The following is a 16,889-nucleotide window of genomic DNA, read 5'->3' on the forward strand; positions in this document are numbered from 1 at the left end:
CGCAGGCCGCCGGGCCCGGGCGCTGACGCACCGCGGGACCCGCAGCCCCCGCCGGCAGAGCGGGCCCGGGCCGGCGCGGCGCGGCCCAGGTGCGGGGCGCGGGCCGGGCGCGGGGCCGGCGGGGCGGGGCGCGGTCGCGCGGCAGGTGGGCAGAGCCCCGCGCGGCACCGCCTCCCGCGCGCTCCCGCCCGCCCGGCCTGCGTGGCAGACGCCGAGGCGCGCGCCCGAGCGGCGGCGGGCAGCGCGTGCGTGGGGCGGCGAGCGCGCGCGCGGGGCGAAGTTGTCTGCGGGACGCGGCGCCGCTTCGCTCGTTCTGCTGCGGGGCCGCGGGGGCCGCGGCCGCCTGGACACCCCCCCCTCCCCCCGGCACTGCCCCCGCGCCCGCTCCGGGACGGGCCCCGCCGCCTCGCCGGCCGCAGGTGAGCAGGACAGGGCCCCGCCGCGGCCGGGCCGCGCTCCGCCGTGCCGGGGGTGTGCCGGGCCCTGCGCCGCGCGGCCCCTCAGGCGGGAGCGGCCGGCACCGGCCCTGGGCAGCGCGGCCGGGCCGCGGGGCGGGCGGGACTGCGGGCGGGCCGGGGGGGCGGCCGCGCTGCCGGGGCCGGCGAGGGGCTGCCGGGCAGCCGTCCCGCCGTCGGGAGCGGGCCTGGGCGCCCCGCGGCCTCCGTCCCGCCGGGGCTGCCGCGCCTCCGGCCGCGGGGCCGACACGTGCCGGGCGGGAGCGGGAAGGGGCCGGCACCGGGGCCGCGAGGGCCGCGGGCGGGCGGCGCTGGGATCCGGGAAAAGTTGAAGCTGCCGCGGACACGGGGACACCGTTGCGGCCCTGGGGGTGCCGCCCCCCGCACACGCCCGGCGCCGCCGTGCCGTACGCGCCCCTCCGGGGCAGTGGAGCCCGGCGTGGGCCCGGGCCGCCCGCCCCCGGCCGCTCGGCGGGGCTGCGGCGGGGCCCCGGGCTGGCGGGGGGCTGGGGCCCCGCGCCCCTCCCCGCCCGCGCCCCCGGGGGTCCCCGGAGCGGCGCGCCCGGGCGGTGGGGCTGCGGTAAAGCCGGCGCCGCTGGGAGAGCGCACGTGTTACCGCTGAGCTACCGAACACCAGGCTTTTCCTCCCAACATGTTACTCTCTCCGAAGTGTGATTTATGCTTGTGTGGGTAATGGTGGATTTCTGAGCTCCATCTGTTTGTCTGTCTGTTCGCACACACGGAATATTTCTGCCAGTGCTGGTTGCCTATGGCATTATTGCAGTATAAGTAATTTGATAGGAAATATTGTAGCAATTAGAAGTCCAGTGATGCAAGTTCCTGACACATTATGACTGTCTTGCTGTCATTTCTGTGTCTCCTGTAAAAGTTCAATTTTGTGAATCACTGTAAGCAACCGTTTAACTTCTGCAGCATTTCTGCAGTTTTTACATTTTGAGACATCCGTTGACATTGAGTCAAACTCTTTCCAGTGTTATTTTTTTCCTGTCGACATTCTTTGTGACAGTCATACTCTTTTAAGCAACAACAGAAAAAAAAGGAACTACTTTTAGATAAGAGTGTTGCTGCCCCTGTTTCCTATGGCCCTGTGCCTTGGAGACCTAAAAAAAATGGGAACTGGGAGGAACTTTTATTATGATGGAAAAAGAGCATCTTCTGTGGGAAGTGAGATTTCTAGATGGAGTGTGAGTGACTGCTGTCGCCCCAAAGGAATTGTCAGAACAGAATCGACCTTTTGCTTTCTTAACACCTGCAACATAAAACGCTTCTGCATGTTTTGTTTTCCTTTCTTCCTCTGGAGTTCTGTTTCTTGATAAATACATGTTTTATGAGAGGGGACGGACATGTAATTTGAATAGGAGTTCTAATATACCTTTTCAAATTCTTCAATATTAATTTTATTGGGAGAAAAGTGGATGAAGATTAGTAACTTGGACTCGAAGCCCAGACTGGGAAACGGATACTTATTTTTTTGTAATACATGCCTTCTGTGATCCTACCCAAAAAGTTTTCTGTCAATACATAATACTTAAGTGTACATTGAAAATATTGAGCCTACACTGGCTTTTCTCATTTTTCCTAATAATCACTGTACTGGAGAAGATCGTGGGAGATTTTGAGATTTATCTTACAGCATGCTTTTTGGCTTTATTCAGACCTACCTGTTGGTCTGAAGGCCTCTTTCAATGGCTCTTAAGAGGTTTTTTGTGTACTGAATGATCTATTAATGATTGTTTGCTAGGATAAAATGAGTTGGCCTTTTTTTTTTTTTTTTTTTTTGTAAGGGGATAGGAGCTAGAAATGTCTTTGTGGGTTTTTCTCCTGCTCTACCTCTGCTTTCTTTGCTGTAAAATGGAGGTAGCAACAAGTCCACCTCCTGCGCACCTCCAGAAGGCATTTTCTAGATGTGTAGAAGATGAATTAATGGATGTACTTCAGCATCTTTTCCTACTTTGTGGTGCCAAATGTATTTAACCTCAAGGCTATGAAAAATGTATGCATGACAAACAACATGGCAGCTCAGACTAGACCATGTGAACTGGAGCAGTCAACAAGTGGGGCAGGCTGTTGAAAGTGGGCATCAGTATGACCTCTGGGGTTTGACTTCTGCTCTGTCCTTAAGTGAAAGCCTAGTTGGGATACAGGCCTTCCAGAAGATTAGTTTAATAGCCCAACTTGTGTTTTAGTTTTGGTCATTCTAATTTGCTTTTCTTAGTTTTTCTTGTTATGGCAGGGGTTGTTCATGGTGATCTCCAGCAAATGAGAAAAATGAATGCAAGGAACCTCATTTTAGACGTTGGGTCCCTCTTTTCCATTGACTGAACACTGACAGTTTTTAATTGCAATTTTCTCGGTATTACTCCAGTTCAACACTCATGTAGATGGCTAGTGGCCATGGTGCTCTCTATGATTTGAGCACAGAAGGGTGATAAAGGTAGTCACAAATGGTCATTCTACCTGTGACACACTCTACTGCATTTGTCCTGTGAACTCACTTAACCAGCTTGGTTTACCTTTTGTGGGAATAATGGTGACTAATGCAGTGTATACCTATCCAGGTGCTTGTCCAGGTTATTTGTAGGAAATAATGTGATACGTGTCTCTGTATCCAGTATAAATGCAAGAAGAACATTTTTGCAATATTAAAAGCAAAAGTGAACTATTCATGCGGTTGAAATATAGTTCAGAATTGCTGTGATGCCACTCATCACTGAAGACCCTGATAATGTGGCTGTTGACAAGAAGATGGTGACCTGCTCTGCTGCTGGTTACAGGACGGGCATGGCAGCAGAGGAAGCTTGCATGTGTCCACGCCACGCTCTGTGGACTGGACAAAATGGCCTTTCCTGGTATAAAAACCTGTGGAAGTTAAAGGTTGTCCAAATGGACACTTCGTCCTGTTAAAAGACAGAGGCCTTGGAAATAGTTTTTCTGTTACCAAGTCCTATTAATGCTGCATTTATTGTGCTCACTGTTCCCTTTGTGAAGTGTCTGGTACAAGCACGTGCAAGTACTCGGCAAGTTCTATGTGCTTTTTCATCAGTAGATCTCTAAGTGCCCTAGAAGATAAGTACGGTTTATCTGGAATCTGTGAAGAACAGAATCGGGCAGTTTTGGTCTGTCTCCGTGCCACGCAGTCCCTAGCTGGCTGAGCTAACATCAGACAGCTTGGTGCTACTCAGCTGGATGGGTTCCCTTGTGTTCTCTGTCCCCTGTGCCGGGGCTGCTGTTCTGGCTATTGGCAAGTTGGTTCAGCTGAGTAAATTGGTGTAAACTAAGGAACCAAAACAGGAGGGGAGAAAAAAACCAAAAAAAGTTTAAGTAAAAGCCACTTTACTTGCTGTGGCTGCTGAAAGGACGATTTGTGTTTTCCCTAGCTGTGCCCTTGCCTTTTCCCACTGTGGGGTCAAAGGACTGCTGCAACCAAGGGTGCAGGATTTGCCCCGAAGAAAGCAGGCTGGACCCGTCTGGCCTGATGCTTTTAAGGGCGCAGTAGTCTGTCAGCTGCAGAGTGGGTTGGGCATGATGTGATGTAGTAGGTCTCTTCCACTTCTGAATTCCATGTTTCACTGCAGAGCTGTGTCTCAAAAGGAGGAAAACCCCAAAGTGTTTAGGAGATAGAAGAAGACGTGTACAAACTGAGAGGTGATGTTGGCCCAGACAATAGTTTTATTTTTCAAGGCGGGGGGGGGGGGGAAGGCCAGAAAATTTGCATGCAAAGTCTATTTTTAAAACTGACTTCAAAATCATGGTGAATTTTTCCAGCAGGTTGAAATTGCTGCATGTGTCTTAATTACATAGAAAATGAAGCTGTCTAAGATAGTAGTTTAAAAATTTCTTACAGGTTTGGGGGTGTGTGTGTGTGGAGGTGTGTGCATTTGTTTTTAAAGCCAGGCTGGAAGCTGCTGTCTTCGTTAGCTGAAATGTAGGACGGGGAGAACCAAGGTTCTATATAAGTATGTGATGAAGTGGGCAGTTCTAGAGCTTGTAAGCTAAACTTTGTTTAGAAAAAGAATACCACAGGGAGTTATTTTTAATAGTGGTTTGAATGCAGAAGTCTGTAAAGCTGTCAAATATTTTTATGGGTAGATAGGTCTTTTTCTATGTTGGCTTACTTTTTATATGCATATTGGTTTGGATCGAGATTAATTCAAGTTCTAACCTGTGCTAAGTATTTAAACATCTGGACTTGCTCTAAGTGCCGTTGCGGTACATGTGTGAGAAGTCTCTGGGATTGTCTTCTAACGTTTTAAAATATTTCAGGAAAAAAATTATTAAATTAAAACAGTATATTTAGCTTCCAGTGTTTAGTTGATACGGCTTATCATGTGGCACGATGCAGTAAATTGCAAATAATTTTACGGTGTCAGTACAATTAAAGACATTACATTTCTAAAGTGTTTACTTCAGCTTGGTGCTACTTTAAGTGTCTGCTATCATAGATTCCAGGCAATGAACAGCTGTCTGTCGCAGATGGGAGAGGGGGAAAAAAACTTCCCCTTAGCTTCTTCTAAAAAGGTTTCCATATAAAACCAGTAGTAATGTAATACAACCTTTTAGTCAAATTTGTTTCCTGTTACATGTTTAAGCGAACCGACAGCAGACTCTTATCTATTTGAAACCAAATGGTGTAAGTGAATGAGACTCTAGGAATTTCATACTCCAAAGCGTTCTTGAAACCTCACAAATGCTTGTTTAGCAGTCAGAATGCATTATTTATTACATTTCAAAAAAAAAAAAAAAAGATTTGCAGGTAGTTTATGAATTGCTTCTTTAGAGTCTGCTGTGTTTCAGTAAGGTAAGGTGGTATTGTCTGTCCTGTTCTTGTACTGTGTTTTACACAACAAATTCAAGTAGATTAGAAACTGTCAAGGAAGCATGTAGCATATCTGTATTTTTAATAACTAAATGCAGTGAAGTCTGAGAAAGAGCAGGTATGAAAGCCACGATGATTTTTGGTAGAGTGGAGTGTTTTCTGCTGTGATCTCAAGATGGCAGAAATGGAGTTTGTGCACAGAACTACATGAATTTAGTTTTATATTGTGAATTGGATATGCTGTTTTATGAGCTAGTACACCATGGCAATTATAAGACTTATTAAAATAGTTAAGACAGGTTTGATCACAAAATGCAGAAGATGGTAAGATTGTTATTTTTTTAAATTAAAAAGTTGCTCCTGCTGGCATAAAGCTTTTCCCTTGATGGTGGTTTCCTTGCTATCTTTCTCCCCCTGCTCCCCAGCTATTAACAGGTATATTATAATCCCTAGGCACTTAAAGTTTTTGTGTTTATTTGCTTTGAGTAACTTAGGTCTCCAGTTCTAGACTCCAACCTTTGTATGTGCTTCACATGATGAATCAAAGTAGGTGCCAAGCTATCCCCTGCCTTTGGACAGACCTTGAGCACCAACCCTCGGATCAGTGCATTTGCTTTTTAGGAAGGCAGTTTATTTTGTTGTTTTATCAAAGCACTGACTGGTTTTGGTTGTAATTTCAAGCAGTTCTCATTCTGAAGCTATTCTCATTTCTCTGTTGGGAGCTGGCAGGTGCAGTGGTCCATGAATGTTTCAGTTCACCATTTCTTGAAAATGTGGCTGTACCTTTGAACTGAGTTATCTCAATATAACGTGTAATATGCTTTTTTAAATGTACTTATTTTTTAGTTCAGTGGATGGATTGTTTGTGTAACATCAGTTGGAAATTGTGTCGAAGCTTTTTTCCAAGTGTGGGGATGCTGCTGAGGCTGATCCAGAAACCCCCTTTGGAAATGAGCCTGCTGGTTAGGGGGAAGAGATGACTCCCGATCTCGTGTTGCCGGTGGTGGAATGCCGTGTGGGAGTGCTCCTTGGCACATTTCAGGCAATGCTAGTTTGGTGAGCCGAAATCCCTACAAACCAACCCAAATGAGGAATCAAGGGTAATAAACCCGAGTGTGGCAACGCTAGGCAAAAGGGCAGAGATTCCCTGTTGAGGAGGGGGGTGGTAATGCCTTGCGCTGCCACAGCTATTTACGAAATGAGTGGCTCTCAGCAGCCTGGCTGGTGCATCCCCCAGTGTGCATCTCAGCATTGCCAGGAGACAGCTGAGGGACCTTCCTGAGGAGGTCTCGGTGTCTCATTTCAGTGCAGCATCCCACCTTTTGGGCCTAAAACATCCTCTGGTATTTGACCAGGGTGGGATTCCCCAGGACTGGTTATGCTGTCCATTTGGAGGATACTTTCTCCATCCTGCTCCTCCACACACCGTATCCAAGTGAATCATAGTCACCTCACCTAGTGCCCTAGTATTTAGGGGTCAAAAACCGAACTGATAAGAGCTGTGACCCCGTGCCCGGCCTGCTGACGGAGCAGGTGTTGCTCCACACCCTGGGGAGGATTTGCAAGTCTTTCATTTTGCAGGGCTCAGTGACAGATCCTGTTCTCCAGTTACTTTTGTTGTTCAGTCCTTGAGAAGCCCACTTGCTATGAGGCGGGAAATATCCACCAGCCTCTTGAAAACTCATGGTGTGCATGAAGCGGAGCTTTAAGTCCATGCTGACAGGAAAAATGGGTGCTGGATAGTTGGGATTGCTCCCTCAGAGAGCTGGTGTGCTGGGAGGTAGCACAGCCCAAGCTGTTTTGTCCATACTTGCTGCTCAGTGGTGCTCGCTTCTGAGGCAGCCGCTGTCTCCTGGCTCAAGTGGCACAAGATAATCTAAATTCCAATTTTCTTTCCTTAGAGCCAACTGTCCTCTTTTGCTTGGGAGAATAACTTCTCTCTTAACCTAGTGATTTTTAAACTGTGGAGTTGGACACCAAAATCGCTGCAGATGGTGCAGTAACTGGGGAATGTTGACCTACAGGATGGATTGCAACTTCACAGTACATTCAATACGATTCCTTTCAGGAATTTCAGTTTAAGTATTGGTACTGTTCTTAACCTTGCAGATGCTTGTCTCTGCCATCCTGAAAAGGAGAGGGTTTTCTCCTTGTTGGAACATTTTGTTTCTTGCATAGGAACACTGAATGCCAAGCCTGTCTTGAAGAATTTGTGGTGGATTCTCGTTCTCTGGGCATACACATATGTCATTACAATGAGAAGATGGGGAGAAAAGCTGCAGATATTTTAAGGTTCCTTTCCTCCAAGAGTAGGGACTCAGGGTAGAAGAGATACCAGCACACATGGACACAAAAATTCCCTCTTTCATTCATGGAAATTCTGCTTTTATTCTTTTGTGCTGTCAATATTTCATTAGCGTTTTTGTCAGAGTTGTGCAAAGCAAAGCAGAAGTTTCAAAAATGTTAAACTGGAACAAAAAATCCAAAACAACCTTGAAAAGGTTTTTAAAAATATATGAATGTATTCTGAAGAAGCGAGTCAGCCGCAACCGTGTGTGTGTCTATGCTACCCTTTAATCACTGGTGACTTTGAGCTGTCACTATATTAAGAACCAGTGCTGCCTTTTGTGGCAGTCTGTATATACTGAACTCAGTATATATAGTAAATATTCTTGCTGTGTTTTCATAATCATTCTACTTAGAGTAAGCGCTTCTTGGGTGGGTATTACAAATCTGTTAATCTTTATGGTATTTATAGGGTAATTTTTAACTCTCTTGAGCTTCTTACTTCCTTGCGGGTCAGTTACTCAATTTATAATGTTATGTCAGTTCTAAGAACTTTACCATCCAAGGGTAAACACTGTTGGGTATGGTTCTTTACCTGTGTTTGCTCTTATTGCATACCTTAACATACAAAGAACTAACTTACTCTGTGACTTATTTATTGGGATCTCTTTTAGTCTCCCTGGTTTGTACTTTGAAGTGTCTAAGTTGACCTGTTATTTTAGTTTTTTGCTTCATCAGTAATGCAGGGAGAGGGAGAATTTGCAGCAGTTCTTTCTGAAGAAAAGACTTAAGTTGCAGCTACTTAAGTCAAAATGATTGCAAATAGTGTTTAAATATTTTTGATTTGTCTGTTGATGAAACTGTTTGACTTATACTAACCATTTTGCTGCGTTGTGAGCAGACAGCTCTCTAGGGAAGGGTTTGGCTCTAGTCGGGGCTGACTTGATTTTAAGTTCTCTCTGTAGTTGTCCATGTTAAAGTGAAAATCTGCTCCGACTCTATGGGGTTTCAGTTGGCCCATGGAAAGAGACAATCAATTCACCTCCTGGCACTGGAGTTTTTCTTGAAATTGCCTTTCCCCTTGCTCCTTTTGCTTCCATCAGTGTTACCACAGCACTGTGACCTGATGGTGCTGATCCTTGTGTAGCAAAGGGACATGCCCTCTTTCCATAGAGTTAAGTTTGGAGCTGTAGGGTGGGAGGGAGGTGTGCGTAGCCAAGTAAATTGCTGGTGAATTGGAAACCCTGGAGTTGGGAAGCATCCATCGTTGCTTGTGCGGCCACTAGCTCTTAGAAACAATACAATGGTAGGAAATTTTCTGGAAAGCCTAAAGTAGATAAGGCCAAAGATGCTGAATAGTCTAATGCCAAAGTTTCTTCCTTTTGTTACCTGTGAATCCTGAAGTGTAATCTACTGCCTTTGTTTCTCTTATGCTATTCTGATATGTATTTTCAAGATGAAGCTTCTGCTGCAAAAGCAGGTTTCAGCATCTGTGATGGCTTTTTGAGGATCTAATAAGTCCCCAAAGGAGCCTGTGTTCTAGTTGCAATTTTCTTTTTTCCCAGGGGTAAACTGTGATTTATTCTCATGGACAATCCCACTTTGTACCATTTTTGGAATAACATAGATGGTTGTTCTCAGTGAAGTGCCTGTTGTTTTCAAAGATTCAGCCAGGTGGTTTGTTGGTTTGTTCTGGGTTTGGGTTTTTTTTTGAGTTGGTTATTTCGTAAGCTCATCCCACTGTGGTGTTGCTGGATTTTGGTTTTGTGGGTTTTTTTCCCATAAAACCCCTCAATATTCTCTTTACTTATGGGTTAGGAAAATGTCAAAGGGATAACAAAGGAAACAGGAGCTTTCTTTGTGGAATAGGAAGGTCAGATGTTTACTGCCTCAGCATTGTTTGTTCCAATAACAAGGCAATTAAAAGCAGTATTTTAGCACAGCTTGGACTGTCCTTTCCTCGTCACCTTATTCACATCTATGCACACCTTTTGGAGTATTTGATTTTAGGTTTTCCTAAAGGCAGCTGTGTATGAGAGCTTTGTGCTGGTGTCTTCTCTTCCGCGCAGCGTGGCCGTGGCATGGATCTCTGCGGTGCCTTCTGCCTTTTGTCACCTTTATTTCTGGGTTTGTGGGACTGGCAGGAGAAGCTGGCAGTGTCTTTCCTCTGGCTGATGTGTGCGAAGTTGGTCAGCTGGAAAAGCTGAAGTGAAAGTGAAGCCTGCGTTGGCAGATGAGTGTTATGTGTGTCTTTAAACAACCTGTTTGCATGTGGTGCTCCAAAGGAAGTAAAGTTTGAAATGAATCATCCATCACGAGTATTACCAGACTTTGCTGAAGACGCGTATTATCTTTCCTATTGTTCATCTGAAACTGGGGACTGCTGAGTGCCAGCTTGCTCATTTTTTTGGTGACATAGATGGCACTAACGAGTTTGATAAAAGCAGCTAGATGATGTGGGGAATATAGTTTCCCTGTGGAGACCCTCTTTAATTTGTTATACAGGACCATATTTAAATTTCTGTCGGCAGCAGTAGTAACCAGGGTAGCTTTTGTTCATGCATCCAATATGTTGCATTAATTCCCCTCCAGACTCAGTTGCTGTTGGCCGAAGATTTTCCTTCACGCTGTTACCATAGCATGAAATACTGGTTCTTTCAAGTATGTAGCTGTATGTTTTGCTGAGAGCATGCGGCAGTTATGCTCTTCCATAGACTAACTATCATTTTACAAGTAGGCTTTTGGCTTGATTCAGACTGTAAACTCTTCAGGGAGTGAGTCATCATGCAGTGGAGCTGGGGTCATTAGCTGCTGTGTTGAAGCAGCTCTCCTTGCCATATCCCATGTTTTAAAGGTTGGGTTGACCTCTAAAACTGGCTGGTGTAGTCCTGCCTCTGCCTCCCTGCACCGAGGGTTTGTGGGTTTGGGACTTGGATTTACCTCTTTCACACCTGGGTTTGATCTGAAATAGTTCAGGTCTGTCAACTAACTGGTAGATGTTGCAAATTCATTAATAAATCTTTTCTATTTGAATACTTTCTTTTCCTTCCACATGCTCCCCTTTTCCACACATGTACTCCTCTAAAACAAGTTGTTTTGCAGCTCTTGGTCGTAGCGTGGGAAGTCTGTCCACTGACAGGAATGTGTGTTACTGAAACAGCTTTGTTGTTTTTATAGAAACCTTGCCCACACACTCCTTTTGCTTTCCAGATATCTAGAAATCCCTGCAGGATCCTGCTGCCATCACTGTGGTGACCCACGTTTATTTTGTGATGCTATCTAGAGGTTAGAGCAAAGCAGAGTATGGAGCAAGAACAGGCATATTTTGTCCCCATCTTTGACTCCAGTCAAATTGCTAGTCACTACTAATTATATTTTTCTACTAGCTCTTGAAGCTGGTTTGTTTTCCATTTGGTCAATTTGAACCTTTGCTGTCACTTACTTATTTTTTTCCTGCTTTTGCACTTGCATTGCCCTGTTGCTTGCTAGTTCACTGGTTGAGGATAGCTGTGCATGGATTTTGCTGTATTTAAAAAATTATTTCTGATGCTGAGTAGCATGTTATTCACAGGTATTAATAAGGTGTCAACATATTTTGCGTTGATATTACTAAACAACATTGTAGCTTATTTTGAAATGCTACAAATATTTGTGTTTCTTTTCTGAAACAAAGCTTTGTGTTTGTGCAAGTATCTGATGGTAAGCAGTTGTCTTTGAATGCTGATGAACTGGTCCATGGCAGATATTTTCAGTTGTGTTCTGCATAATTACTCTTAAAAACTGGTAATTTGAGGTGGTTGGAAAACTACTTTTTACTTAGTTCATGGCTTGCTGAAAGCTAAATTGCATTCTGTGCCTCAGCTGGACTTATTTTTATTCTCTCTTTTAACTGCATTAGCACTTTAACCGTAAGTACTGCTTATGGCTGCAGCTGGTCGGTGCGTGTCTGGGTGCAGATAGAACAGATGCTGCATTTTGACAACGTAATGTAAAGGCCTTTGCAAATGTCTGTTAATGCGTTGGTTTCATGCTCTCTGACCCAAGTGCTTTTTTTGTTGTCTGAAGGACTGTGTGGTACCTGTACAACAAGTGTGAGGTGGACCCCAGTTTTAGGGGGCAGGGCAAGTCGTCAGCCCTCTGCCCATCAGTGGTACCTGTGCAGTGAGAACTGGTCAGTGAATGGCTGTAGAGCTGGGAATGCCTGAGAGGCACCTTCTCATATGTTGCAGAGATTTTTCAGATAAGAAACAGGAAATGAAACTGTGGAGCTGCTGTCTTGGTAAGTAAAGCGTAATTTTTCTAGCTGCCTTACAAAGGTGAATTACTGTTCCAGCAGCACAGTATTAGTCAGAGATCAGCGTGGTGACTTGGCACTCAGTGGGGGCTGGGAAGGAAATGCAGGGTGGTGGGCAGGGTAGAAGATTCTTGTTTGCATGAGTAAGCTTATGGTTTTTAATAATCTGATACTACAGAGTTTATGCTCCAACACTGAGGTTTATTAGAATAATAGAAAATTGTTACATAGAGGGCAGAATATAGTGTGAAATGTGATTTGTCTCTTATACAGAGCTTGCACATGTAGTTATAATTTTCTTGAAAGGTTAGTTCCCAGTTTCTCTTCAGAACATTCTGTGCAGGCCTTTGCTGTAGAGGAAGAAAAAAATTGGACCCAATTTAAATAGACAAGTCTTGTGAATCCTGAAAGAATTTGGGCATTTAGCCCAGGAAAGGGAGAGTTCTCTGGAAGAACTTCATTAACCCTGTCTGTCATCAGAATAAGTAATAAAAGTAGCTACGCAGACTTTATAAAGAACAGATCTTTTTTGTTCCACCCTGAAGCCTTGATCTGCAAGGTGCTGGTGAATGAATCTTGTTCTTTAAGGAAGCCTGTGCCTATGTGGGAAAGGAGATGGAGAACTGTTACGTACAGCAATGTAGAAGTGTGGGTGTGAACTGAAGAGCTGCATTAATTTTTGGAAAACTGGTACTATTAGTTCCAGATACTCAGGAACACTTATGGAAGCAGACTATTTTATTTAGTATCAATAATATACCTTATATAGCAGTATTGATAATACAGTCTTATTTAGCAAATTTTGAGGCAGAAAAAATACAAACATATTTATATTGTAGCTATTTTTGTAAGTAGAAAAATGTTAAATCTTTTTACACAGGGAAGAGTTTCTGCTTCCGTTTGGCTGTTACTTGCAAGATCCAGATGCTGTGGAAGCTCTTCCTGCCATGCTAGCATCTGGCTGCCTGGAAGTTTTGCATAAGGCTTTATGAAGTGGCTTTGAAGTTGCCTTTGGATTTGAATCTTATGAATCTTTAGGTTGGCTGGGCTGCATAATTCTCGGCATCATTTCCTCTTCTGATTATGAGAAGTGTAAATACTTCAAGCTGTTGTTCTGATGTTTTGAAGTTGGGTGGACATACATCTATATATAATCTTCCACTGTTCCTTTTCCCTGTATTTGAGACAGATGCGTTGTCTATTAAAGATGCAAATTAATGGCTCTAGGGATAAACTCCATGAACAGAGTGGTTACAGCAGGTTTCATGGATTTAAAACCTTGGGCTTGCTCCTTTACCTTAAACATCTGAGAAATTACAGCAATATTTCAGAAGTATCTTTTGTGAGGTTTGCTTAATATTTGTCAGATGCTTGGAAGTGTGCTAATTAAAAGGTTTTTATCAGTGCTCATTGGTGGTGTTTCTAATCACATATGTATGTATGTATGTATTGAAAACTTCGTTAGGATTTAAGGTCATATGTTTGTTAAGCTTTCTGAGAACAGTCCAGACTGAACAGTTCCCAAGTTTTGGGGCTGTAGCAGCAGAGCTTATTTAATTTTTTTTTTTTTTTCTTCGGATGTTACTTCTGTTGTTGTCTTACTGACTTAAGATGGTCTGTTTGCCTGTGCTCTTGTTTGAGGTGGCTAGTTGCTAAAGGTGCCTTGTTAGGAACAAGCTGTGGAGGTATTTGGGATTCATAGTTGTGTGTGGTAGAAACTTATTTTAGGGATGGGTTTAAATTGGAAGTTTTCGGCATAGGATGGGAACAGTCTTCCCTGCTACTTGATTTTTGGCTCTTCTTTTTTACAAAGGCTCTTCAGATGTTCATCAAGAGTGGAAAACTGTATTTCACATGTAGCTTGTCAACTCGCTGGTCATACAGTAAGTTTGCTTACGTACATGTGAAGGCTGATTGTTCCCTTGGTGCGGAAGGGAGACTGTACAGCCAGTGTGATAATGAAGCTGGCACTGCTGGTACAGGCGGTGCGTGGTTCATAGCTGTATGTGATGTTACTTATTTCAGTTACGATTTAATGATGTGATAATGTCTGGCAGTTTCTGTGAACGTATACGTTATGAATATATTTCCATCTTATATTTAATCTTTCCTTCATCAGAAATGAATCAATTCTGAGAAGGATAACAGAAATGTTCTTAAATAATTTGGCTTCAGGCTTGAAAGCCTTATTGCATTATAAATTAAAAGGTGAGCATGTTGTTGCATGCTTAGTAAGCAATACAGTAAAATTCCAGGTAGATTTAGTATGTGTTTATTTTTAACATGTGTTTCGTTAGCACTGATAGTGGCCTGAGAGGTGTCTCTCTAATGTTCCAAAGGTTGTAAAAACTAATATAGTGAGTACTTTTGGAATGCTCAAAATTGCAACTAGAAGAAAATAAATTGAGGTATGTTGGCTTCTTAACGCAAGTTAAAACTTACGTAAGTGAAAACTTACAGTACAGCAACAGCAGGATTAGCTCTCTTTACAGGAACTATTGTCACTTTATATGCTGCTGACTGCTATCCATCCTCAATTTTGGATATGAATATGTATTTGATATTCATCTATATCTTAGACAAACATTATACATTAGTATTTATGTGTGATGTTGCACTAGGAAATTTCGTGCAGTCAAGTAAAAGGTAGGAATAGTCCAGTTAGGCTGCTGAAAAGGAACATTTACCTTATCACACTGATTACTTAGTCATAACTATAAATCACCAAGTATCTTGGCACCGATCCTAGGACTGTTTAATAGCAGCCGTGTGAAACCATCCCTTGTAATGGATGGGCTGAGCTGCATAGCAGCTAATGTGTAGTTAGAAGACCTGTACAAACGATTATGTCCTTTGATTTGGGACCAAGTTCTAGGGAGCAGATAGAAAAAAAAAAAAACCCAACAACAAAAACCCCCAAACCTCAGCCCTTAACTCAGATTAAACCTTCTTGAACCAAAATTAGAAGTAAGCTAACTACCTTCCAGGTTGGTGGTGGCAACTGATGAATTTAATGGCCATATGAAACATTCTATCAAAAGCATTGTATAAACTCAACTAATACAGCTAGGGAGGAGAGAATACTGATCCAGACCTTGCTATTTTCAAGTAATTTTACTAGATTTGTCCCCAAACTAGAATACAGAGTATTTGAAATTATAATCTTGCTTGCTTAAAATGAGAATAATGGACGAGAGCTGGTTGCCGAGTGCTTTGAAAGAGGGGAGGTTTGACAGAGATACTTAATTATTGGCAGGAAGCATTTGTTTTATTGACATCTACAGTAAAATGGTTCCAAATAGCTTTAAATAGTTGACTTAATGTCATTTTGCTTCTAGGTATGGAACAGTGAATTACAGTGTCTGTCACAGCATTTGTTTAATGAATATCAGTTGTTGACATAGTATGAAAAAGCTCTAGGGCTTTTCAGCCATTTTATTAAAACATTCTCAGTTAGTGGATTTTGTGTCTTTGAGAAGCCAGCACGCCCTAACTGCCTGTTGAAAATCTAGTCTGCACAGGCTTAACAAAAGGTCTGCACAAAGTCTTGAGGCAAACGCATCTGCACCTGTATTCAGGGCAATTCCAGTGCTTGTATAAGGGAAGGTGTGATTAAAACACCGTTCTTCTGCTCAGTGGTCAATTTGTTACAAACATCATCATCCTTTTTAAGGGTTTATAAATTGCAGGTACAGTTTTCACTGAGGGCTGTGGCTTGGTTTCTGCATTTTGATTGGGTGACAGCTACTTTTAAAATTTTGCCTGTATAAATAAATAAAAATTCGTATTTTCTTATTGTGAGGTCTGTTCCGTAGTTTTAATATTTGTAACTTCTGTTAATACAAATTATTTAAGGTTGGATGAGAATATGCTTCTGAAAGTTTTCAGATGGATCCACCTGTTAAATGAATTTCAAGTAAAGGCTGAGTTAAAAAACACAGCTGGGGGCTTTTGCACTTAAAAATATTGATAAAGAAGATCCTACTTTGAAACACCACTACTGTCTTTAACTGTCTTTGGTCACTGATCCTTTTACTATTTTTAGTACTAGATCTATGGCCTACTCTTTAAAGCTTCCCCGATATTAGAGACTGGGAAAGTTGATTTCTGCCCGTTTTCATTTGTCATTCAGTTTTTGTTAATGAGGATGAGTAAAGTTACATTAGATAATATAATAGTATTTTGGTCATGGGCGACATCACTAAATGTAATAAAGTTGTGTAACTGAGCAATCTTAATACATTGCTTTTAAGAGTTTGTTCACACTCGGTATATTTTACGTACACCTGCAAAGCCCGAGAAAGCATAACTCACACTGTGTTAGCGTTAGCATGTGTGTATCTGTAGGTACAGTTTCGTCTTAATGGCAAGCCTAAAATTTTGACACTATTTGCTGGTGATATATCTGCACTCTGAACAGTTTGTGCTTTGGTTCCCTCGCTGCAGCCCAGAGCGGCTGGGTAAGGCAGCAGTATGGCCCTGGCTCTGCGGGCATCGTACCTCTGCAGCTCCAGCCAGCTGTGCTGAACAGTTCTGTACTGAACACGTTAAACTGTGCTCTTGCAATGTTCTCTCCTGTCTCATGCATTTCAGTGGCATTCCTCATGTTGTTTCCTTTAACATTCATATTCATATTTTTTTTTCAGTGTTGGCAGGTGTGTATTTCACATTAACATGAGGGGTTTTTTGGATGTTAGGCTGCTATTTGCTTATGGTAATTTCCAGTCATCATAAGGTGACTGTTGGGAGAGATGAGCAGAGAGGAAAAAATTGTCAAGCATTTACAGTAAATACTCTCTGCTTTTGGAAATGCTGTCAGAAGTTTAATTGTTAGGTTCAAGTAAGTTTGTCATGTGCCAGACAGTATCAGTCTGCTGTAATGAATGGGTTACGCACTTCACCAGCAAAAAGGGAGAGTGAGAAACCAAGGGATGCTCAGGATTTCCTGTCACCTTGCACTGCAGAAGGAATGGGGTAGGCTTTTTAACCTAGCCTGTAATTAGGTTTTGCATGGAAG

At 43.3% G+C, this 16,889-nt stretch overlaps 1 protein-coding gene across 2 annotated transcripts in view; it reads left to right on the forward strand.

Annotated features, from left to right (window-relative positions):
* The first annotated feature begins 240 nt into the window (after positions 1 to 240).
* The window catches only part of NEK6 (NIMA related kinase 6), a 68,917-nt gene continuing 52,268 nt past the window's right edge, over positions 241 to 16,889 (forward strand). For both annotated transcript variants that reach the window (XM_037400908.1, XM_037400907.1), the window contains exon 1: positions 241 to 419. The gene's annotated coding sequence lies outside the window, so the exon portion shown is untranslated. The remainder of the gene's footprint in view (positions 420 to 16,889) is intronic.

The sequence above is a fragment of the Falco rusticolus genome, chromosome 9 (genome assembly GCF_015220075.1).
Source record: "Falco rusticolus isolate bFalRus1 chromosome 9, bFalRus1.pri, whole genome shotgun sequence".
Lineage (NCBI taxonomy): Eukaryota > Metazoa > Chordata > Aves > Falconiformes > Falconidae > Falco > Falco rusticolus.